This window comes from Anolis sagrei, chromosome 8, assembly GCF_037176765.1.
Source record: "Anolis sagrei isolate rAnoSag1 chromosome 8, rAnoSag1.mat, whole genome shotgun sequence".
NCBI lineage: Eukaryota > Metazoa > Chordata > Lepidosauria > Squamata > Dactyloidae > Anolis > Anolis sagrei.
This window is the reverse complement of record NC_090028.1, coordinates 5,102,099-5,125,947: the sequence shown is the minus strand read 5'-3', so window position 1 is coordinate 5,125,947 and position 23,849 is coordinate 5,102,099. Positions and strand designations below refer to the sequence as shown.

The window sequence follows — 23,849 nt, the reverse complement described above, 5'->3', positions numbered from 1 at the left end:
CTGGGAAGGAATCCCACTGGAGCATTGCAGCGCACCCAAATACCTGGGAGTCACTCTGGACCGTGCTCTGACCTACAAGAAGCACTGCCTGAACATCAAGCAAAAAGTGGGCGCTAGAAACAATATCATATGAAAGCTTATTGGCACAACCTGGGGATCGCAACCAGACACAGTGAAGACATCTGCCCTTGCGCTGTGCTACTCTGCTGCTGAGTATGCATGCCCAGTGTGGAGCACATCTCACCATGTTAAAACAGTGGATGTGGCTCTTAATGAGACATGCCGCATTATCACAGGGTGTCTGCGCCCTACACCACTGGAGAAATTACACTGCTTAGCCAGTATTGCACCACCTGACATCCACCAGGAAGTAGCAGCCAATAGTGAAAGGACCAAGGCAGAGACATCTCCAGCCCATCCCCTGTTTGGATATCAGCCAGCATGACAATGACTTAAATCACCCTTCTTGTTTTATTTCTTCGTTTATTTCTCTTCAGGTTGATTAATAGAGTGTTGCTGGTTAAGTCCAAAACTCCCTCCGAGATAAGAGTGATTTGACAGTGACTTATCAGTTTGTTTTCAGTATTCCTCTCTAATTGTGCTGCTCGAAAAGTCATGGCTCCGGCTCTGCCGCCATTTTTCCAAGTCGACTTAAATCAAGAAATAGTTTTCTAAGATCTACAGAGACACTCGCTGGAACACCTCAGCAAGCGAGAGTCCAAAAGTGGCAGGCTCAAACCCAGAACCTCAATCAATGGCTGATACCAAATGAGAGACTCCCCCCTGGGCACACAGAAGACTGGTGGACTTGGAAGGCGCTGAACAGACTGCGCTCTGGCACCACGAGAGGCAGGGCCAACCTTCAGAAATGGGGCTACAAAGTGGAATCCACGACATGCGAGTGTGGAAAAGAGCAAACTACAGAGATTCAAGGACTAATACAAAGACATCTCCAGCCCATCCTCTGTTTGGATATCAGTCAGCATGCCAATGCCTTAAATCAAGAAATAGCTTCCAGAGCTCTACAGAGATACTTGCAGAAATACCTCAGCAAGCAAGAGTCCAAAAGTGGCAGGCTCAAACCCGGAGCCATAATCAGTGACTGAAAGTAAATGAGAGACTCCCCCCTGGGCACACAGAAAACTGGGCGACTTGGAAGGCGCGGAACAGACTGCGCTCTGCACCACGAGATGCAGAGCCAACCTTCAGAAATGGGGCCACAAAGTGAAATCCACAACATGTGAGTGTGGAAAAGAGCAAACCACTGACCACCTGCTGCAATGCAACCTGAGCCCTGCCACATGCACAATGGAGGACCTTCTTGCAGCAACATCAGAGGCACTCCAAGTGGTCAGCTACTGGTCAAAGGACATTTAATAGAATGCCAAGTTTGCAAACTTTGTGTGTGTGTTTATATACAATATCTTTATATATAATAAAAGTGAATGTTTGTATGTGGGTATGTATGTAGCAGCATTCTGACTGGTAGCCACTGTGGTACAATTTGCTGTGTATGGTCTCTGATTGGCCAGCCTCAACATTCCAACATTCTGTGGTGGCAGAGAGGGGAAAAGTAAGGGTCTGAGGCTGTCAGGACCAAACCAATGACTGATCAGGACCAAACTTGGCACACAGAGGCCCAATGGCCCACGGTACAACCTGGCGCGATTTAGGGCAGGATGGGGCACAAATGATGAGATTTGCAGTATTTTCACCCGTTTCACTTCCCATAGAACATTGTAGCCCCAACAAATCACAGACCAGGCCCAAACTTGGCACACTCATGACCCACTCTACATCCTGAAGCGGTTCTAAGGGGGATGGACCATGGATGATGAGACTTGCAGTACCTTCACTCACTTACTGAAACCACTGCGACCCCCCCCCCCATCCAATGACGGATCAAGACCAAACTTGGCACACAGAGCCCCCATGGCCCACCCTACATCCTGCTGCAGTTTGAAGGAGGGTGGACCACAGATGATGGGACTTGCAGTACCTTCACTCACTTCCTGAAACCACTGCGACCCTCATCAATGACAGATCAAGACCAAACTTGGCACACAGAACCCCCATGACCCACTCTACATCCTGTTGCAGATCGGAGGAGGGTGGACCACGGATGATGGGACTTGCAGTACCTTCACTCACTTACTGAAACCACTGCGACCCCCCCCCCCATCCAATGACGGATCAAGACCAAACTTGGCACACAGAGCCCCCATGGCCCACCCTACATCCTGCTGCAGTTTGAAGGAGGGTGGACCACAGATGATGGGACTTGCAGTACCTTCACTCACTTCCTGAAACCACTGCGACCCTCATCAATGACAGATCAAGACCAAACTTGGCACACAGAGCCCCCATGACCCACTCTACATCCTGTTGCAGATCGGAGGAGGGTGGACCACGGATGATGGGACTTTCAGTACCTTCACTCACTTCCTGAAAACAATGCGACCCTCATCCAATGACCAATAAAGACCAAACTTGGCATACAGAACCCACATTACCCACTTTCTCTAATAACCCCAAGCTCGTATACAATAAAATATACAATACAACTGTTTGGTTCACTCCTGACACGATAAATGAATAAATACTCTCTCAGCCTCAGAAGGAAGCAAAGGCAAAACTCCTTGGAACAAATTGGGCCAAAAAATGCTTGGAATTGGAAACTACACGAAGATGCATAACAACAACAAAGCATATTTCGCTCCACCAAACAAGCTCTCACACCTATTGGATAGAATGATTTCTCGAGATTATTGGCCACGTTTTCTGACATTTTACAGCAGTGTCTTTTGTGGTCTCCGTGGGAGAAAGCACAAATCATTGGGGAACCTTTGGGTCTCCTTTTGGTCCCCTCTTTGGCTGAGGATTTTCTCTCAGCGGTTCTTCAATCCGTGCGCTGGCAACATCAAACCCGTCCCAAAGTGTGTGCAAGTGCATGGTTTGCGTGCGTGCACAAAAGGAGACTCTCCACGCACCGGCCCATGAATAAAACATCGTGGCTTGCCATTACGAGGCAGCCGAGGCTGGTTCAGCTCGAACGGCTAATACGGTTGTTGGAGGCGAGCCTAAAATAATAGCTCAAAATTAAGCTATAAAACCCATGATGGTCGTTTTTACAGCGGGCCCGGGGTTTTATATTTCTATCGGCACAGAGTGATGTAATGGGAGTGAGATCACTTCCTTCGTGCATGGAAGAGTGCCCCAAGAAGTGTTGCATTTGGGGAGCATTTGGGACGATCCCGAAACACAAAAAGGGGTGCGTTGCTAACATGGAATGGGAACTAGGTCCCATCTACACTGGCCATTCAATGCAGTTTAAAGCTAGCTTCACACTGTGGCAGATAGACAACGAAGGTCCACAAAAGTGGGCAAAAGAATGTGCATGAGTGCTCTGTGGTTTGTGTAATCTCCATCCAGGCCTCAAACTGCATCCGCACAACGAAAACACTTCGTTCGATATCAGAGGACCAGGACATCCATAGGGAGACGAAGAGGCTTGTTTATAAAGTTATTGCCCCCCCAACCCTGCTATTCGCCTGCGAGACATGGACTGTCTACACACGTCACATGCAACTCCTGGAACGATTCCATCAGTGCTGTATTGGCAGTAAAGGCACCTAGAGCTTCGGGGAGCTTCTGTTCTACTATCTGAAAGCGCCCTGCTTGAGCGGTGATGGCACGATCATCAGCATAGGTGAAGCTCTCTGTCCCTTCTGGCAGTGGCTGGTCATTTGTGTAGATGTTGAACATGGATGGAGCGAGCACGCTCCCCTGAGGCAGGCCGTTCTTCTGTTTCCGCCATCTGCTTCTCTGACCCTGGAACTCAAAAAAGAAGCTCCTGTTTTGTAGCAGGTTTCCTCTGAGGCGGGTGAGGTGGTCGTCCTTTGTGATACTATACATTTTTCTCAGGAGGAGGCGGTGGTTCACAGTCTCATAAGCCGCTGAAAGGTCTATGAAGACAGCTCCTGTGATCTGCTGCCTTTCAAAGCCATCTTCTATGTGCTGAGTCAGGTTCAGCACTTGCGATGTGCAGCTTTTGCCTTTCCTGAAGCCAGCTTGCTGTGGGATCAGACAGGGGTCTATTTTTTCTGTAATTCTATGCAAAACAAGTCTCTCCAGAACTTTGTAGAGGTGGCACAACAGGGAGATTGGTCTATAGGTTTTTGGGTCATTACAGTCTTTGCCTGGCTTCAAGATGGCGATGACTTTTGCTTTCCTCCAGATTTTGGGGATCTGACAGGATGCAGTGCAGTTGTTCATCAGCTCCAGCAGCCAGCGCCTTGCTTTTGGGCCAAAGTTCTTGATTTGTTCCATCCGTAGATCATCCAGGCCAGCTGCTTTGCCATTTTTACATTTATTGAGAAGCGACAGCTCCTGTGATCTGCTGCCTTTCAAAGCCGTCTTCTATGTGCTGAGTCAGGTTCAGCACTTGCGATGTGCAGCTTTTGCCTTTCCTGAAGCCAGCTTGCTGTGGGATCAGACATGGGTCTATTTTTTCCATAATTCTATGCAAAATAAATCTCTCCAGAACTTCGTAGATGAATTTATTTTACAATGTAAATGCACCCACAGCCAGTACTTTTCATGGAGACCCCCGTCGTGCAGTGGGTTAATCCCACTGACCTACAGGTTGCAGGTTCGAATCCAGGGAGAGCGTGGATGAGCTCCCTCTGTCAGCTCTAGCTCCCCATGCGAGGTCATGAGAGAAGCCTCCCACAAGGATGGTAAAACATCAAAAACATCGTGACGTCCCCTGGGCAATGTCCTTGCAGACAGCCAATTCTCTCACACCACAAGTGACTATTTCTGGCATATTTCTGGAAGAGCACTTTGGTTTTCTCGATGTTTAATGACAGGCCGAGCTTCTCAGCCTCTTGTGCATTATGTAGACTGAAAAGAAGCAGGGGAGCTGAGGGATGATTTATTGTTGCCACCAATTTGAAAGGAACCAGTATTCAGGAGATTTTACCCCAGTTCCCAATTTTAAAAAGACTTAGCCGATTTGCAATGGAGGTTGCCGATTAGGAACCAAATTTACCATCAAGTTGGAAGGGAGGCTGTTCAATTGCACCTCCTCCTTTATTAAGAAAGTAATAACTTAGTAGTAATTACACTGTATATACTGTAGCGTGACTGGAGAGAAGAATGCAGATTTATTTGGTTACTTTTCCCTGCGTTTCTGCCACCACATGAGGTAAGTTGTAGTATTGCGAGAAATGGCACTTGGTACACAGAATAGACGGAGCTGAGGCAATCTTCAAATAAAAGTTAACAATTTTATTAAGTACACAGCGTGTGGTTGCAAGACGTAACTTTTCCTTGTAGCACTTGGAATAACACTTGTAACTTTAACAGTTCATTCTTTCAAGTAACACAGTATCTTTCTGACGTAGAGCACTTGTTTCAGACAAAGTTTCCATACAGGAATGTTTCCCTTAGTTGATCCTCCCTAGATCAAATACTAAGTAAACTATTATTTAGCCTCTCCTTAGACTAAAAGAATACCAGCTATGTTTCACCATTCGGCTGCACTAGCCTGAGAAACTTCCAATAGCCAAACCCAGCTTTTCAAAGCCTCAAAGCTTTGCTTCACAAGTCACTCCGCCACCTTTCCTTTCCTTCTCTCCCAACTCCTAACTCCTCACTCCTCTGAACCTAACTCCTCTAAACCTAAACCCTAACTGATTTTTAACTGTCGTTTTTTTCAAACTCTCCCCTCTAAGCTCCTCCCACTTCCCTCTCTCCTGCATCGGTCTCCATGGCAACGCACATGGAGGACTCCTCTGACTTAGGCCACTCCAGCATTACTAAAGCCAATCTAAACACAAATACAGTTAAAATCATACAATTTATAATCAACTCCTGTACATGGACCAACATGGCCGTAAGTACATCTTGAAGCCCATTATTGCACCTTCCCAAACTCAACTTGTCTTATTTACTCGCCCGTCCATTGACCTGCCTTCCAGCTCTTGTTTTGTGCCTCCGTCTGGGTTGGTGCGCATGATTTGTAGGGACACCTTTGCTATTCTGGTCCTGATTTACTACGCTATAAAAGGATTAATGCTGGCCACAAATTAAGCAGAAGCCTGTCAACAACCAAGAAGGGAACTTCTCTTCGAGGCAATCAATTAAAAGCCAGCGCAAGCAGAATTATCTCATTGCAATATCAATTTTTAATATGCATGCATCTCCTGCTTCTTTCTTCCTCTCCGTAATGGCAACAGACGCAAACAGGGAAAGCTTTAATGCCAAGCAAATAGGTCTGAGCTCCTTCCAGGACAACATAAACTTCTATTTTCCAATTTATTTGTTCATTTGTCGTGTCAGGGCAACCAGTCAATTATATTACATTTCTAACAGAACAAGGCAAACAAACAAACAGACAAAATACAAAATTTGCAAGTTTGGTAGTTGATTAAATGTCCTTTGACCAGTATCTGGCCACTTGGAGTGCCTCTGGTGTTGCTGCAAGAAGGTCCTCCCTTGTGCATGTGGCAGGGCTCAGGTTGCATTGCAGCAGGTGGTCAGTGGTTTGCTCTTCTCCACACTCGCATGTCGTGGACTCCACTTTGTGGCCCCATTTCTGAAGGTTGGCTCTGCATCTCGTGGTGCCAGAGCGCAGTCTGTTCAGCGCCTTCCAAGTCGCCCAGTCTTCTGAGTGCCCAGGGGGGAGTCTCTCATCTGGTATCAGCCATTGATTGAGGTTCTGGGTTTGAACCTGCCACTTTTGGACTCTCGCTTGCTGAGGTGTTCCAGTGAGTGTCTCTGTAGATCTTAGAAAACTATTTCTAGATTTAAGTCGTTGACGTGCTGGCTGATACCCAAACAGGGGATGAGCTGGAGATGTCACTGCCTTGGTCCTTTCACTATTGGCTGCTACTTCCCGGCGGATGTCAGGTGGTGCAATACCGGCTAAGCAGTGTAATTTCTCCAGTGGTTTAGGGCACAGACACCCTGTGATAATGCGGCATGTTTCATTAAGAGCCACATCCTCTGTTTAAGCGTGGTGAAATGTGTTCCACACTGGGCATGCATACTCAGCAGCAGAGTAGCACAGCGCAAGGGCAGATGTCTTCACTGTGTCTGGTTGTGATCCCTAGGTTATGCCAGTCAGCTTTCGTATAATATTGTTTCTAGCACCCACTTTTTGCTTGATGTTCAGGCAGTGCTTCTTATAGGTCAGAGCACAGTCCAGAGTGACTCCCAGGTATTTGGGTGCGCCGCAATGCTCCAGTGGGATTCCTTCCCAGGTCATCCTCAGAGTTTGGGATGCTTCTCTGTTCCTGAGATGAAAGGCACATGTCTGTGTTTTAGATGGGTTAGGGATCAACTGGTTTTCCCTGTAATAGGCAGTAAGAGCACCTAGAGCTTTGGAGAGCTTCTGTTCAACCATCTCAAAGCTCCCTGCTTGAGCGGTAATGGCACGATCATCAGCATAGATGAAACTCTCTGTCCCTTCTGGCAGTGGCTGGTCATTTGTGTAGATGTTGAACATGGATGGAGCAAGCACGCTCCCCTGAGGCAGGCCGTTCTTCTGTTTCCGCCATCTGCTTCTCTGGCCCTGGAACTCAACAAAAAAGCTCCTGTTTTGTAGCAGGTTTCCTATGCGGCGAGTAAGGTGGTAGTCCTATTTTCCATTGAAGGCTGGGCACACGTAGAGTCTATGACATAATTCATACAGAATACACTACTTATTAAACTGGAAAAACTTTGTTTTTGTCAGACATCCTGTGGCACTTTTTGCAATGAATATCTCATTGAGTCTCAACCGATTCAATATAGTTTGTGGCCGCTACAAAAACAAAGTTTCTTGAGTAGAACAACTACTTTCAAAACAAGGATGGCACAATTAAACAGGAAATAATACTTTCAAACCAGGAACAGATTTTTTCCTTATGTTGTTACATAGTGTTATAATACAGTCCCACCTAGATGAGAAGTACTTTTGTTTTCTTCCCTCCTTCCTTCTTCTCCATCTTTTTTCCTTCCTCCTTTTCTTCCTTCCATCCTTCTCCTCTGCCCATCTTTTTCTTCCTTCCTCCCTTCTCTTCCTTCTATCCTTCTTTTCCCCTCATTTTTTCTTCCTTCTTTTCTTCCTTCCATCCTTCTCCTCTTCCCATCTTTCTTCTCCCCTCATTTTTTTCTTCCTCCTCTTCTTCCTTCCATCCTTCCCCTTGGCACATCTTTTTCTTCCTTCCTCCCTTCTCTTCCTTCCATCTTTCTTCTCCCCTCATTTTTTTCTTCCTCCTTTTCTTCCTTCCATCCTTCCCCTTGGCACATCTTTTTCTTCCTTCCTCCCTTCTCTTCCTTCCATCCTTCTTCTCCCCTCATTTTTTTTCTTCCTCCTTTTCTTCCTTCCATCCTTCCCCTTGGCACATCTTTTTCTTCCTTCCTCCCTTCTCTTCCTTCCATCCTTCTTCTCCCCTCATTTTTTTCTTCCTCCTTTTCTTCCTTCCATCCTTCCCCTTGGCACATCTTTTTCTTCCTTCCTCCCTTCTCTTCCTTCCATCCTTCTTCTCCCCTCATTTTTTTCTTCCTCCTCTTCTTCCTTCCATCCTTCCCCTTGGCACATCTTTTTCTTCCTTCCTCCCTTCTCTTCCTTCCATCCTTCTTCTCCCCTCATTTTTTTCTTCCTCCTTTTCTTCCTTCCATCCTTCCCCTCTGTCCATATTTTTCTTCCTTCCTCCCTTCTCTTCCTTCCATCCTTCTTCTCCCCTCATTTTTTTCTTCCTCCTTTTCTTCCTTCCATCCTTCCCCTCTGTCCATCTTTTTCTTCCTTCCTCCCTTCTCTTCCTTCCATCCTTCTTCTCCTGTCATTTTTTCTTCCTCCTTTTCTTCCATCTTTCCCCTTGGCACATCTTTTTCTTCCTTCCTCCCTTCTCTTCCTTCCATCTTTCTTCTCCCCTCATTTTTTTCTTCCTCCTTTTCTTCCTTCCCCTTGGCACATCTTTTTCTTCCTTCCTCCCTTCTCTTCCTTCCATCCTTCTTCTCCCCTCATTTTTTTTCTTCCTCCTTTTCTTCCTTCCATCCTTCCCCTCTGTCCATCTTTTTCTTCCTTCCTCCCTTCTCTTCCTTCCATCCTTCTTCTCCTGTCATTTTTTCTTCCTCCTTTCCTTCCATCTTTCCCCTTGGCACATCTTTTTCTTCCTTCCTCCTTTCTCTTCCTTCCATCCTTCTGCTCCTCCCATCGTTTTTCCTCCCTCCCAGCCTTTTCTTCCTTCCACCCTTCTCCTCCTCCCATCTTTTTCCTCCTCTTTCTTTTATCTTTTTCCTTCTTTCCTTCTTTTTTCCTTCCTTCCCTCCTTCCTTCTCTTCCTTCTCCTCCCATATTTTTTCTTCCTCCTTTTCTTCCTTCAATCCTTCTGTTCTTCCCATCATTTTTCCTCCCTCCCATCCTTTTTTTCCTTCCATCTTTCTCCTCCTCCAGTCTTTTTTCCTTCCTTCCCTCCTTCCTTCTCCTCCCATCTTTTTTCCTTCCTCCTTTTTTTCCTTCCATCATTCTCCTCCTCCCATCTTTTTCCTCCTTCCTTCTCTTTCTTTCATCTTTTTCCTTCTTCTTTTTTCCTTCCTTCCCTCCTTCCTTCCCTCCTTCCTTCTCCTCCCATATTTTTTCTTCCTCCTTTTCTTTCTTCAATCCTTCTGTTCTTCCCATCGTTTTTCCTCCCTCCCATCCTTTTTTCCTTCCATCCTTCTCCTCCTCCCATCTTTTTTCCTCCTCCCTCCCTCCCTTCTCTTTCATTCATCTTTTTCCTTCTTTTTTCCTTCCTTCCCTCCTTCCTTCTCCTCCCATCTTTTTTCTTCCTTCCTCCTTTTTTTCTTTCTATCCTTCTCCTCCTCCCGTCTTTTTCCTCTTTCCTTCCCTTTCTTTCATCTTTTTCTTTCTTTCCTTCTTTTTTCCTTTCTTCCCTTCTTCCTTCTCTCCCTTCTCCTCCCGTGTTGTTTCTTCCTTCCTTCTTTTCTTCCTTCTATCCTCCACCCACCTAATATTCCAAGGCACTGATAATCCAGACAGGAATCGACCAAGAAGCAAGAACAGACCGGACGCTGCTAGTCAAGTTGAAAGGCTAGAAAAAACCATGAAGACGAGATCATTTGAACAGGAATTCCATGAAGCTTGTACTAGGTTTCCAAACGATGCCTGATCTGACAAGATTCTCTAAAGGCAAACCTTAAATCCCAAAAACTGGTTTTGTTTTCCCCCAGTCTTTGACCTTAATTGACGAATTCTTTCAGATCTACGTAAACATTGGGTCTCTTGTCAATTCTGGCTAATCTCCAGCTGCCGACTCTGCTTATCTGACTCCTCATTAACTTTACAGGTGTCAAATTGTTTTCCAAATTAGAATCTGAAGGGCTCACAGACAGAGGGAGTAAACCAGTGGTTCTCAACCTGGGGTCCCCAGATGTTTTAGGCCTACAACTCCCAGAAATCCCAGCCAGTTTACCAGCTGCAAGGATTTCTGGGAGTTGAAGGCCAAAAACATCTGGGGACCCCAGGTTGAGAACCACTGAAGTAAACCTTTCTCCCAAGGCCTGACAGAAACATTCTCATGAGAATCTGCCCTTTGCACCGAAGCCTCTCTATCAGCGTCTGCATGAAACTCATTGACCAAAGTGTCTCCATCTTGCACCTCAGAATCAGTCCCAGAATCCCCAACATCAGAAGCAACAGAGGACTGATTTCCCTCTTCATTACCCACATCAGACACAGAAACATCAGGAGACTGAAACACAGGTTCAAGCACAGGCAGAGTCCCAACACCAGGGGCGGCTCGTCCATTACGCGAAGTAAGCGGTCGCAGAACACTTTTTTTTGCCAGGGGCGCAGAGGCGCCTCTGTAAATGCCCCTCGACCGCCACTTGAGGAGCGCCCCCTCAGCTCACAACAGTCCTAGCAGTCCGGGGGGAGCCTCGGCTTTCTTGCCTCATTGCCGGGCGATCCTCTTCCCAAAGAGGCCGGGCCCTTGAGCCTCGCCTAGCCCCTCTCGTTCCTGCTCCACCGGGCCACCGGGTGCGTGAGCAGAGCCGGCGCTCAATCGTTCTCTGTGTTTGATCCGTTCCCCATGACTGGCTCCCTTTCCTGATCCCCTGGCACTCTCTTCTCCCCAATCCGCGGGTGGGCCAAGGTCCGGAGCCGCCACGCCTGGCCTGCTTCGGGTCCGGAGGCGTGTCTGAAGACCCCAGTGTGCGCACCAAAAGTCGCCTCTTCTCCTGACTTTCTCTTCAGCCATTGGGACCAAGAGAGAGAGAGAGAGAGAGAGAGCCCCTCCGGCTGGAGGTATCTCCCACCTCCGCTCCCTCCTTTGTTTTTGTGCCTACCTTCAGGAAAGGTGGGCATCTCCACCTCTGTCTCTCTCTCTCTCTCTCTCTCTCTCGGTCCCAATGGCTGAGGAGAAAGTCAGGAGAAGAGGTGACTTTTGGTGCACACGCCGGGGTCTTCAGGCACGTCTACGGACCCAAAGCGGGCCAGGCAAGGGAGCGAGTGCGGCAAGTGTAGTTACTGGGATGTATAGTTCACCTACAATGAAAGAGCATTCTGAACTCCACCAATGATGGAATTGAACCAAATATGGCACACAGAACTCCCACGACGAACAGAAAATATATATCAATGATTGCTTGGGGGGGGGGGGGCACCAAAATACTGTTTGCTTACCGTTGAAAATTACGTAGGGCCGCCTCTGCCCAACACAAACCCCTTTTGAACCAACCTAACCAGAAAACCTCCCAATTGTTTCTCCTTATTGTCACTGTTCATTGGAATTGACTTGAAGGCACACAATAACAACACTAACACTATGTAACACAATTTTTTGTTCCTACGTTATCAGTGTCATTTCCTAATTGGTTCTATCAGCAAAGCCAATCCTTGGAAAGGAAGGTTCAGGCTTCAACCGGGGACGAATGCATTGCCCCATTTGGGCCCAAAGAAGCCCCCAAGCCAAAGCCATGAAAGGAAGCAGAGGGTCAAGAGCAGGAAGACGCCCTTGGAGCCTCTGACCCGCATCCAAATCCCTCTTCAGAGGAAATATCCGACTCCTGCAGACTCCGGCTGTCACTTTAATGCAGACGGATGGAGCTGTCGGAGGAAAAGAAACAGACCCCAGACCCGGGCAGGATGAGTGGCAGGCCGACTGGGCTCAGCATTCCTCCGCTTAACCCTTGGAGAACCATGGGATGCCTCTGGAGCAGCAGAACAGGACTGCCATCTCAGGCAAGAGGCCAGGCAAATCATAATCTATATAAATAAACATGTCATGTTCGTTTGTGGGATTCACAGAACTTAAAAACCACTGTGGGAATTGACACCAAATTTGGACACAATACGTCTATCAGGCCAACGAGTGACCATCACTCATAAAAACACAGGAAAACACAGCAAAACCCAAAAAATACATTACAACACATGTGCAAAACCACACAAATATACACAAACACACACACAAAACACAAAACACAGACTGGGCCACAGCAACGTATGGCAGGGGACGGCTAGTAATCTATATACATAAAAATGTAATGTTCGTTTGTGGGATTCACATAACTCAAAAACCATTAGACGAATTGACACCAAATTTAGACACAACACACCTCACAGTCCAACGAGAGTCCATCACCCATAAACACACACACATACAAAACCCCAGCGTTACAGACTTAAAAACCCCAAAAAGTACACCATATATACATACACACATAGACACATATACATATGCACATGCACACGTACATACACACACACACATATATGTACAAACACACACAAATGCACATATACCCATACATTTACACATGCACACACATATACATATCCACATACATACATATATACACACAAATATGCATATAGACAAGCACACACATATACACAATATGCATGTACACATATACACACATATACAAATATACACACACACATATATACAAATATATACACACACATATATATAAGCAAACACACATATATACACATATATTTACACACATATACACAATATTCATGTAAACACACAAATATATCCACACACATATATACACACGCACACATGTAAGCAAACACACATATACACAAATATATGCACACATATACACAATATGCATGTACACATATAAACACACAAGTGTATACACACACATATATACGCAAACAGACATATATACACAAATATGCACACACACATATATAAGCAAACACACATATATACACAAATATATACACACATATACACAATATGCATGTACACATATAAACACACAAATACACAATATCCATGTACACATATAAACACATACACAAATATATCCACACACACACACACACACACACACATATATATATATATACACACACACATATATACGCAAACACATATATACACAGATATATACACACAAAACACATATACACAGACTGGGCCACAGCAACGCGTGGCAGGGGATGGCTACTAATTAATAATAATAACAATAAAAACAACAACAACAACGACAATAATAGTAGGGTTGCTGTGAATTTTCCAGGCTTCCTGGCCATGTCCCAGAAGCATTCCCTCCTGACATTTCACCTTCTTCTATGGTGGGCATCCTCAGAGGTTGTGAGTCTGTTGGAAACTAGGCAAGTGGGGTTTATATACCTGTGGGATAATGTCTAGGGTGGGAGAAAGAACTCTTGTCTGTTGGAGGCAAGTGTTAATGTTGCCATTGGCCACCTTGATTAGCATTGAATGGCTTTGCAGCTTCAAAGCCTGAGTGGTTGCTGCCTGGGTGAACAAAATCTGGCTACCAGTATTTAAAAAAACTTCAAAATCAGGACAGTAAATAAAGAACAACACCAGAAGACAGGGGAATTCCAGACAGGAATCAATCAGGGCCAGCTAACACCTCCCATCAAAGAATTCCACCCTTCTTCCCTTTCCTTTTCTCTCTCATTCCTTCTTCTTTCCTTAACTCCTTTAGCCATTTATCTCTCTCCTTTCTTTATTTCTTTCCTTTCTCCTCCCTCCCTTCTCCCCTTGCTCTACCCTCCCCGCCCTTCTTTCCTTCCTTTTCCCTCCATCCTCTCCTCCCTTTTCTTTATTTTTCCTTCCTTCCTTCCTTCCTTCTCCCTCCCCTCCTTGCTTCTTTCCTTTCTCCATCCTCTCCTCCCTTCTTTCATTTCCTTTTGCCTTTCCCTCTTTCTTCTCTCTTCTTTCATCCTTTCATTCCTTACTTCCATTCTCCTGCTCTTCTTTCCTTCCTCAGCCCCTCTTCCTTTCTATCTTTCCTTCCTTCCTTCGCTCTCCTTCCCACCCTCCCTTGCTTCTATCCTTCCTCCATCCTCCCTTTCTTTTCCTTTTTGTCTTTCTTTCTTTCCTGCTTCCCTCGCCCCTTCTTTCCTTCTCTCCTTGCTTCTTTCCTTCGTCCCTCCTCCCCTCCCCTCCTTTATTTACTTTTCTTTTTCTTGATTTCCTCCTTCTCTTCCTTGCTTCCCTCTCCTTTCTTTCTATCTTTCCTCCATCCTCCCCCTCTTTTTCTTTCCTTCCTTCCTTCCTCCTTTCCTTCCTTCTCCCTCCCTCCCCTCCTTGCTCCTTTCCTTCCTCCATCCTTCCCGCCCTTCTTTCATTTCCTTTCCCTTTCTCTCTATTTCCTTCCTCTCTTCCCTTTTTCCTTTCTTTCCTTCCTGCTTTTCCTCCCTCCCTCTCCTCCTTCTCTTTCCCTTGCTTCTTTCCTTCCTCCATTCTCCCCACCCTTCTTTCATTCCCTTTCTCTCTTTTTCCTTCCTCTCTTCCTGCTTTCCTTTCCTCTTTCCTTCCCTTCCTCACTTCCTTCTCCTTCCCTTGTTTCTTTCCTTCCTCAGTTCTCCCCAACCACTTTTTCTTTTGCATTTCTCTCTTTCCCTCCTTTCCTTTCCTTTCCTTTCCTTCCCCCTTCCTTCCTTCCTTCTTTCCTTCTCCCTCCCTCCCCTCCTTGCTTCATTCCTTCCTCCCCACCCTTCCTTCATCCCCTCTTCTTTTGCCTTTCTCTCTCCTTCCTCTCTTCTTCCTTTCCTTTCTTTTCTTCCCTCTTTTCCTCCTTTCCTCCCTCCCTCGCTTCCTTCCTTCTCCTTCCCTTGCTTCTTTCCTTCCTCAGTTCTCCCTCAGTTCTCCCCAACCACTTTTTCTTTTGCCTTTCTCTTTCCCTCCTTTCTGCCTCCTTTCCTTTCCTTCCTTCCTTCCTTTGCCTCCTTCCTTCCTTCCTTCTCCCTCCCTCCCCTCCTTGCTTCATTCCTTCCTCCCTACCCTTCCTTCATCCCCTCTCCTTTTGCCTTTCTCTCTCCTTCCTCTCTTCCTCTTTTCCTTCCCTCTTTTCCTCCCTCGTTTCCTTCCTTCTCCTTCTCTTGCTTCTTTCCTTCCTCAGTTCTCCCCAACCACTTTTTCTTTTGCCTTTCTCTCTTTCCTTTCCTTTCCTTCTTGCTTCATTCCTTCCTCCTTCCTCCTCACGCTTCTTTCATTCCCTTTCCTTTTCCCTTTCTCTCTCTTTCCTTCCTTTCTTCTTCCTTCCTTCCTTCTGAGGTGGGGCTGGGAGGAGGAGGAGGAGGAGGAGCTCTCCGTCGCGCCTGGGACACATTAGAGAGGCTGAGCCGGCAGAAAGAGAAGAAGGAGGAGGAGGAGGAGAAGAAGCAAAAGAAGGAGGAGAGGAAGAGAAAGAGGAGGAGGAAAGGAAGAGCCGCCCTCCGCGGCGCCATCCCTCCTTCCTTCCTTCCTCCTTCCCTTGCACCCTGTGCCTTGAGGCTCCTCTCCAACCGAAAAGAGAAGCAGGGGTCCCGGATTGAGCCCCTCACCTGGGCCAGGTAAGCCTCACCTGCGTGAGTCAGAAGGTAAGAACTTTAAAGCCCTTGCTTGCAGGCAGTCACAACACAGGGTTGATGGCTGTGTGCCTTCTTCAGCTTGTGGTGAAGGTAAGGTAGGCATGGCATGGGCAAATTTGGGTCCTCCAGGTGTTTTGGACTTCAACTCCCATCATTCCTAACAGCCTCAGGCTCCTTCCTTTCCCCTCTCAGCCGCTTCAGCTGTTAGGGATGATGGGCTGCCACAAAACTAGGTTGAATGGGTTGAGGCTCAATGATATAAGTGGGATATTTTTTTTGAAATACTGTTTATATTTAATCCTGTTTGAATGTTTACACATTTGGATATTTTGAATGGTATGCAGGTTAAGCCGCTTTGAGTCTCCTGCAGGAGAGAGAAAGTGGGGTAAGGTAAAGGTAAAGGTAGTCCCCTGACATTAAGTCCAGTCATGTCTGACTCTGGGGTGTGGTGCTCATCTCCATTTCTAAGCCGAAGAGCCAGCGTTGTCTGTAGACACCTCCAAGGTCATGTGGCCGGCATGACTGCATGGAGCGCTCTTACCTTCCCTCCGGAGCGGTACCTATTGATCTACTCACATTTGCATGTTTTCAAACTGTTAGGTTGGCAGAAGCTAGGGCTGACAGCGGAAGCTCACGCCGCTCCCCGGATTCGAACCTGTGACCTTTCGATCAACAAGCTCAGCAGCTCAGTGCTTTCACCCACTGCGCCACCGGGGGATCCAAAGTGGGGTATAAATATAATAATAATAATAATAATAATAATATATAATATAATAATAATTATAAAAATAATAATTGTACGCTGATGCTTTTAGGTTAAGCTGCTTTGAGTCCCCTGCAGGAGAGATAAAGCAGGGTATAAATATAATAATAATATTATATATATATATATATATATATATTATAATAATTGTATGCTGATGCCTTTATGTTAAGCTGCTTTGAATCCCCTGCAGGAGAGATAAAGCGGGGTATAAATATAATAATATAATATAATATATAATTATAATAATAATAATAATAATAATAATAATAATAATTGCATGCTGATGCTTTGAGGTTAAGCTGCTTTGAGTCCCCTGCAGGAGAGATAAAGTGGGGTATAAATATAATTATAATTATAATTATAATAATAATAATATAATAATAATTGTATGCTGATGCTTTTAGGTTAAGCTGCTTTGAGTCTCCTGCAAGAGAGATTAAGTGGGGTATAAATATAATAATAATAATAATAATAATAATAATAATAATAATTGTATGCTGATGCTTTTATGTTAAGCTGCTTTGAGTCCCCTGCAGGAGAGATAAAGCAGGGTATAAATATAATAATAATAATAATAATATAATATAATATAATAATAATAATAATAATTGCATGCTGATGCTTTTATGTTAAGCTGCTTTGAGTCCCCTGCAGGAGAGATAAAGTGGGGTATAAATATAATTATAATATAATATAATATATATAATAATTAAATAATAATAATAATAATAATAATAATTGTATGCTGATGCTTTTAGGTTAAGTTGCTTTGAATCCCCTGCAGGGGAGATAAAGCGGGGTATAAATATAATAATAATATAATAATAATAATATAATAATAATAATAATAATAATAATAATTGTATGCTGATGCTTTTAGGTTAAGCTGCTTTGAATCCCAAGCAGGAGAGATAAAGCGGGGTATAAATATAATTATAATATAATATAATATTATATATATATATATATATATATATATATATAATTAAATAATAATAATAATAATAATAATTATATGCTGATGCTTTTAGGTTAAGCTGCTTTGAGTCTCCTGCAAGAGAGATTAAGTGGGGTATAAATATAATAATAATAATAATAATAATAATAATAATAATAATAATATAATAATAATAATAATAATAATTGTATGCTGATGCTTTTAGGTTAAGCTGCTTTGAGTCTCCTGCAAGAGAGATTAAGTGGGGTATAAATATAATAATAATAATAATAATAATAATAATATAATAATAATAATAATAATTGTATGCTGATGCTTTTAGGTTAAGCTGCTTTGAGTCCCCTGCAGGAGAGATAAAGTGGGGTATAAATATAATAATAATATATAATATAATAATTATTATAAAAATAATAATTGTACGCTGATGCTTTTATGTTAAGCTGCTTTGAGTCCCCTGCAGGAGAGATAAAGCAGGGTATAAATATAATAATAATAATAATAATAATAATAATTGCATGCTGATGCTTTTAGGTTAAGCTGCTTTGAGTCCCCTGCAGGAGAGATAAAGTGGGGTATAAATATATAATAATAATAATAATAATAATAATAATAATAAATATTCTGATGCTTTTAGGTTAATAATAATAATAATAATAATAATAAACTTTTATTCATACCCCACTACCATCTCCCGCAGGACTCGGTGTGGCTTACAAGAGGCCGAGCCCAAATACATCATAAAACATAACAACAACAATACAACAATAAATAAGTCATAACAAAGCAAAACAATACAATAATGACACGACGCAATTAAAAACCAGTGGCAGGGCCAAATGTAAGAATTAAAATTTTAAAATGCTGGGCATGTCCAGGGAAATAGGTTGGATATTTTAAAAAAAGGTGGGCGTGCAGACAGTACTAAATCTCTCGTAAAGTGCATTTGGGACATATTGCTTGGGATTCCTTATTCTGGGAAGGCACACTGGAACATCCACGTCTTCAAGCTCCTTCTAAGGTTAAGCTGCTTTGAGTCCCCTGCAGGAGAGATAAAGCAGGGTACAAATATATAATAATATTTAATAATAATAATAATAATAATAATAATAATAATAAATATGCTGATGCTTTTAGGTTAAGCCGCTTTGACTCCCCTGCAGGAGAGAGAAAGCGGGGTATGTGTGTGTGCGCGCGTATATATATATATGCTGATGCTTTTATGTGAAGCCACTTTGAGTCTCCTGGAGGAGAGAGAAGGTGGGATGTAAATATAATAATAATAATAATAATAATAATAATAATAATAATAATAACTACCCATGCTCTATCCTGCCTTGGTCAGACCACACCTGGAATCACACTGTGTCCAATTCTGGGCACCAAAATTGAAGGGAGATGTTGACAAGCTGGAATGTGTCCAGAGGAGGGCGACTCAAATGATCAAGGGTCTGGAGAACAAGCCCTATGAGGAGCGGCGTAAAGAGCTGGGCATGTTTAACCTGCAGAAGAGAAGGCTGAGAGGAGACATGATGAGGACCATGTATAAATATGTGAGAGGAAGTCCTAGGACGGAGGAAGCAAGCTTCTTTTCTGCTGCCTTAGAGACTAGGACGCAATGGCTTCAAACTACAAGAAAGGAGATTCCACCTGAACATGAGGAAGAACTTCTTGACTGTGAGAGCTGTTCAGCAGTGGAACTCTCTGCCCAGGAGTGTGGTGGAGGCTCCTTCTTTGGAGGCTTTTAAACAGAGGCTGGATGGCCATCTGTTGGAGGTGCTTTGAATGCAATTTTCCTCCTGAACATTAGGAAGAACTTCTTGACTGTGAGAGCTGTTCAGCAGTGGAACTGTCTGCCGCGGAGTGTGGTGGAGGCTTTTAAACAGAGGCTAGATGGCCATCTGTCGGGGGTGCTTTGAATGCAATTTTCCACCTGAACATTAGGAAGAACTTATTGACTGTGAGAGCTGTTCAGCAGTGGAACCCTCTGCCGTGGAGTGTGGTGGAGGCTCCTTCTTGGGAGGCTTTTAAACAGAGGCTGGATGGCCATCTGTCAGGGGTGCTTTGAATGCAATTTTCCACCTGAGCATTAGGAAGAACTTCTTGACTGTGAGAGCTGTTCAGCAGTGGAACTGTCTGCCGCGGAGTGTGGTGGAGGCTTTTTAACAGAGACTGGATGGCCATCTGTCGGGGGTGCTTTGAATGCAATTTTCCACCTGAACATTAGGAAGAACTTCTTGACTGTGAGAGCTGTTCAGCAGTGGAACTCTCTGCCGTGCAGAATAGGATTGGATGGCCCATGAGGTTTCTTCCAACTCTAGGATTCTATGATATAGCTGAACCAGTATCTTCCATATCAAACAGAGATTCCTGTATTATAATTCCATAATATTTTGGACTAAAACAAGGCCCATAAGTCCTAACCCTTTACCCTATTGTCTGGGACTGATGGGAATTGCAGTTTCCAATAGAACAGAGGCTGGATGGCCGTCTGTCGGGGGTGCTTTGAATGCAATTTTCCACCTGAACATTAGGAAGAACTTCTTGACTGTGAGAGCTGTTCAGCAGTGGAACTCTCTGCCGCGCAGAATAGAATTGGATGGCCCTACTCTAGGATTCTATGATATAGTTGAACCAGTATCTTCCATATCAAACAGAGATTCCTGTATTATAATTCCATAATATTTTGGACTAAAACAACACCCATAAGTTCTAACCATTGACCCTATTGTCTGGGACTGATGGGAACTGCAGTTTCCCATAGAGCTATTGAAATAGTCCTGGAGCCATTGGTTGCTGGCAAAGAAAGAAACAGTTGTGGCTAATGGGGCACAAATTTGGTACCCATCCATAGCAGGGAAAAAATGATCGATTCCTTACTACCAATAGCCCGGGAACAGATCTAAAATATTCAGGAGGTACCAGATTGCGTCTCCACGCATGAGGCCACCGAAAGACCCGACTCCAGATGTACGCTTCCTGTTTATTGATTCCTTATTTCTCCGTCTGCCGGTTTACCACCCGGCGTTGCTTTTCTCCGAGAGGTTCGGATGCTTTGCCGTGACTTTGAGGCTTTAACGTCGCCGCTTCCCAGCTGCCTTGTCTTCTGAACTGGAAATTATAGGTTTAGTTTGGGTTTAATTTTGGTAAAGGTGACCCTGGATGGAAGGCAAACCTGGGCACCAAAGATTGCACGACTCACGAAAAGAATGTTACAGTCATGCAACATTGTTTTTTTCCATCTGCATCTACACTGTTGACTTAATGCAGTTTGATGCCACTTGAACTGCCTAGAATCCTGGGATTTTGGTCAGCACTCTTTGGGCAAAGAAAGCTTTGCCAAAACAACAACCTCCCTTATTCTGTAGTATCAAGCTGTGAAAGTTCAACTGGTGTCGAACTGCATTAATGCAACAGTGAAGATGCACCCAATGTTCGAAATTGGAAGGGTGAAGATTCAAGTGATCCAAGTGATGTGCTTGCAAGCCGATGAATGCAAGTGATGTGCTTCCAAGCTAAGACATTCAAGTTATATGCTTCCAAACTAATGTAAACAAGTGGTGTGCTTGCAAGCTGATGCATCCAAGGGATGTGCTCAGAAGCTGATACATTCAAGTGATGTGCTTGCAAGCCGATGCATTCAAGTGATGTTCTTGCAAGCCAATGCATCCAAATGATGTGCTTACAAGCTGATACATTCAAGAAATGTGTTTGCAGTCCAGTGCATTCAAGTGATGTGCTTGCAAGCCAATGCATTAAAGTGGTGTGCTTGCAAGCCAGTGCATTCAAGTGATGTGCTTGCAAGCCAGTGCATTCAAGTGATGTGCTTGCAAGCCAGTGCATTCAAGTGATGTGCTTGCAAGCCAGTGCATTCAAGTGATGTGCTTGCAAGCCAGTGCATTCAAGTGATGTGCTTGCAAGCCAGTGCATTCAAGTGATGTGCTTGCAAGCCAGTGCATTCGAGTGATGTGCTTGCAAGCCAGTGCATCCAAATGATGTGCTTACAAACTGATGCATTCAAGAAATGTGCTTGCAGGCCAATGCATTCAAGTGAAATACTTCCAAACCAGTGCATTCAAGTGATGTACTTGCGATCCAATGCATTCAAGTAATCTGTTTGCAAGCCAATGCATTCAAGCGATGTGCTCGCAAGCCAATGCATTCAAGTGATGTGCTCACAAGCCAATGCATTCAAGTGATATATTTGCAAACCAGTGCATTCAAGTGATGTACTTGCAATCCAATGCATTCAAGTAATCTGTTCGCAAGCCAGTGCATTCAAGTGATGTGCTCGCAAGCCAGTGCATCCAAATGATGTGCTTACAAACTGATGCATTCAAGAAATGTGCTTGCAGGCCAATGCATTCAAGTGAAATACTTGCAAACCAGTGCATTGCGATCCAATGCATTCGAGTAATCTGTTCGCAAGCCAATGCATTCAAGTGATGTGCTTTCAAGCTAGTGCATTAAAGTGATGTGCTCACAAGCCAGTACATTCATGTGATGTGCTTGCAAGTCAATGCATTCACGTGATGTGCTCACAAGCCAGTGCATTCAAGTGATGTGCTTGCAAGTCAATGCTTTAAAGTGATGTGCTCGCAAGGCAGTGCATTAAAGTGATGTGCTTGCTTAACCAGTGGATTCAAGTGATATGCTTGCAAGCCAATGCATTCAAGTGATGTGCTTGCAAGCCAAGACATTCAAGTTACGTGATTCCAAGCTAATGCATCCAAGTGATGTGCTTGCAAACCGATTAATGCAAGTGATGTGCTTGCAAGCCAAGACATTCAAGTTATGTGCTTCTGAGCTAATGCATCCAAGTGGTGTGCTCGCAAGGTGATACATTCAAGTGATGTGCTTGCAAGCCAATGCATCCAAGTGATGTGCTTGCAAGCCGATGCATTCAAGTGATGTTCTTGCAAGCCAAGGCATCCAAATGATGTGCTTACAAGCTGATACATTCAAGAAATGTGCTTGCAGGCCAATGCATTCAAGTGAAATACTTGCAAACCAGTGCATTCAAATGATGTACTTGCGATTCAATGCATTCAAGTAATCTGTTCGCAAGCCAATGCATTCAAGTGATGTACTTGTGATCCAATGCATTCAAGTGATGTGCTCGCAAGCCAGTGCATTCAAGTGATGTGCTTGTGATCCAAGGCATTCAAGTGATCTGCTCACAAGACAGTGCATTCAAGTGATGTGCTCGCAAGCCAATGCATTCAAGTGATGTGCTTGTGATCCAATGTATTCAAGTGATGTGCTCGCAAGCCAATGCATTCAAGTGATGTGCTTGTGATCCAATGTATTCAAGTGATGTGCTTGCAAGCCATTGCATTCAAGTGATGTGTTTGCATGCCAATTAATTAAAGTGATATGTTCACAAGCCAGTGCATTCAAGTGATGTACTTGTGATCCAATGCTTTCAAGTGATGTGATCTTCATGTCAGTTTTTCTTTGTTTCTTTGCAACTACTTTGGAGTTGTCAGGCTCTTGGAGGGCCACAGAGTCCCTTTTTGGAGAATACAGCATCAGCAAAGTTCTTGTTTACGTCTTTGCAACTGCTTTGGAGTTTCCCGGCTCCTTTGGAGGACCACAGAGTCCCTCTTTGGGGTGCCTTTGTGCTTATCTCCCATGCCATCCCTTTCCCGAAGCATCTCTTCCTTTCTCTCCGGTCTCCGAAACCGGCCCACCCTGTTCTGAAATACCTCCCAAGGGCTGGTGGTCAGCGCATGGTGCCAGTTGTGTTTACCCAGCCAGGAGTTAATTACTGCTGGTTGCCTTGCACAGGGAGGAAAAAAGAAGACGCGATATTGTTATGTATGAGTGGCTGCAGCCCTGTCTCTGGAGCCAGAGTGGTTAATAACACAGCAGAAAACAACCGCTTGAGGGCTGGGGTGCGGCGGGGAGAAAGTTCAGCAGCACAGTCCTCCTTGCCAACTCCAGAAGAGAGAATAATCAAAGGCCCGCTCCTCCCATTCGTTCTGCTTTTGCTCAGTTGACTAGAAAAAAAGAGTGCAAAATGGGAAAGGGATTAGTTTTCTCATCATTGCAACAAATAAATTATTATTATTATTATTATTATTATTATTATTATTATTATTATTATTATGCTGGATTTCGTATCACAAAATCACAAGTCGAACACTTCCCAAGCATCTAGAACTGTGTGATGTATTATTATTATTATTACTATTATTATTATTATTATTATTATTATTATATGTATGTCACAACAAACGAGATCTCTATGCTGGATTTCATATCACAAAATCACAAGTCGAACA

The 23,849-nt window shown here is 44.2% G+C and overlaps 1 protein-coding gene across 1 annotated transcript in view; it reads left to right on the top strand.

Annotated features, from left to right (window-relative positions):
• Positions 1 to 15,619: 15,619 nt before the first annotated feature.
• DOK4 (docking protein 4) overlaps positions 15,620 to 23,849 on the top strand; it is a 91,053-nt gene continuing 82,823 nt past the window's right edge. The window contains exon 1 of the mRNA XM_067470982.1: positions 15,620 to 15,823. The gene's annotated coding sequence lies outside the window, so the exon portion shown is untranslated. The remainder of the gene's footprint in view (positions 15,824 to 23,849) is intronic.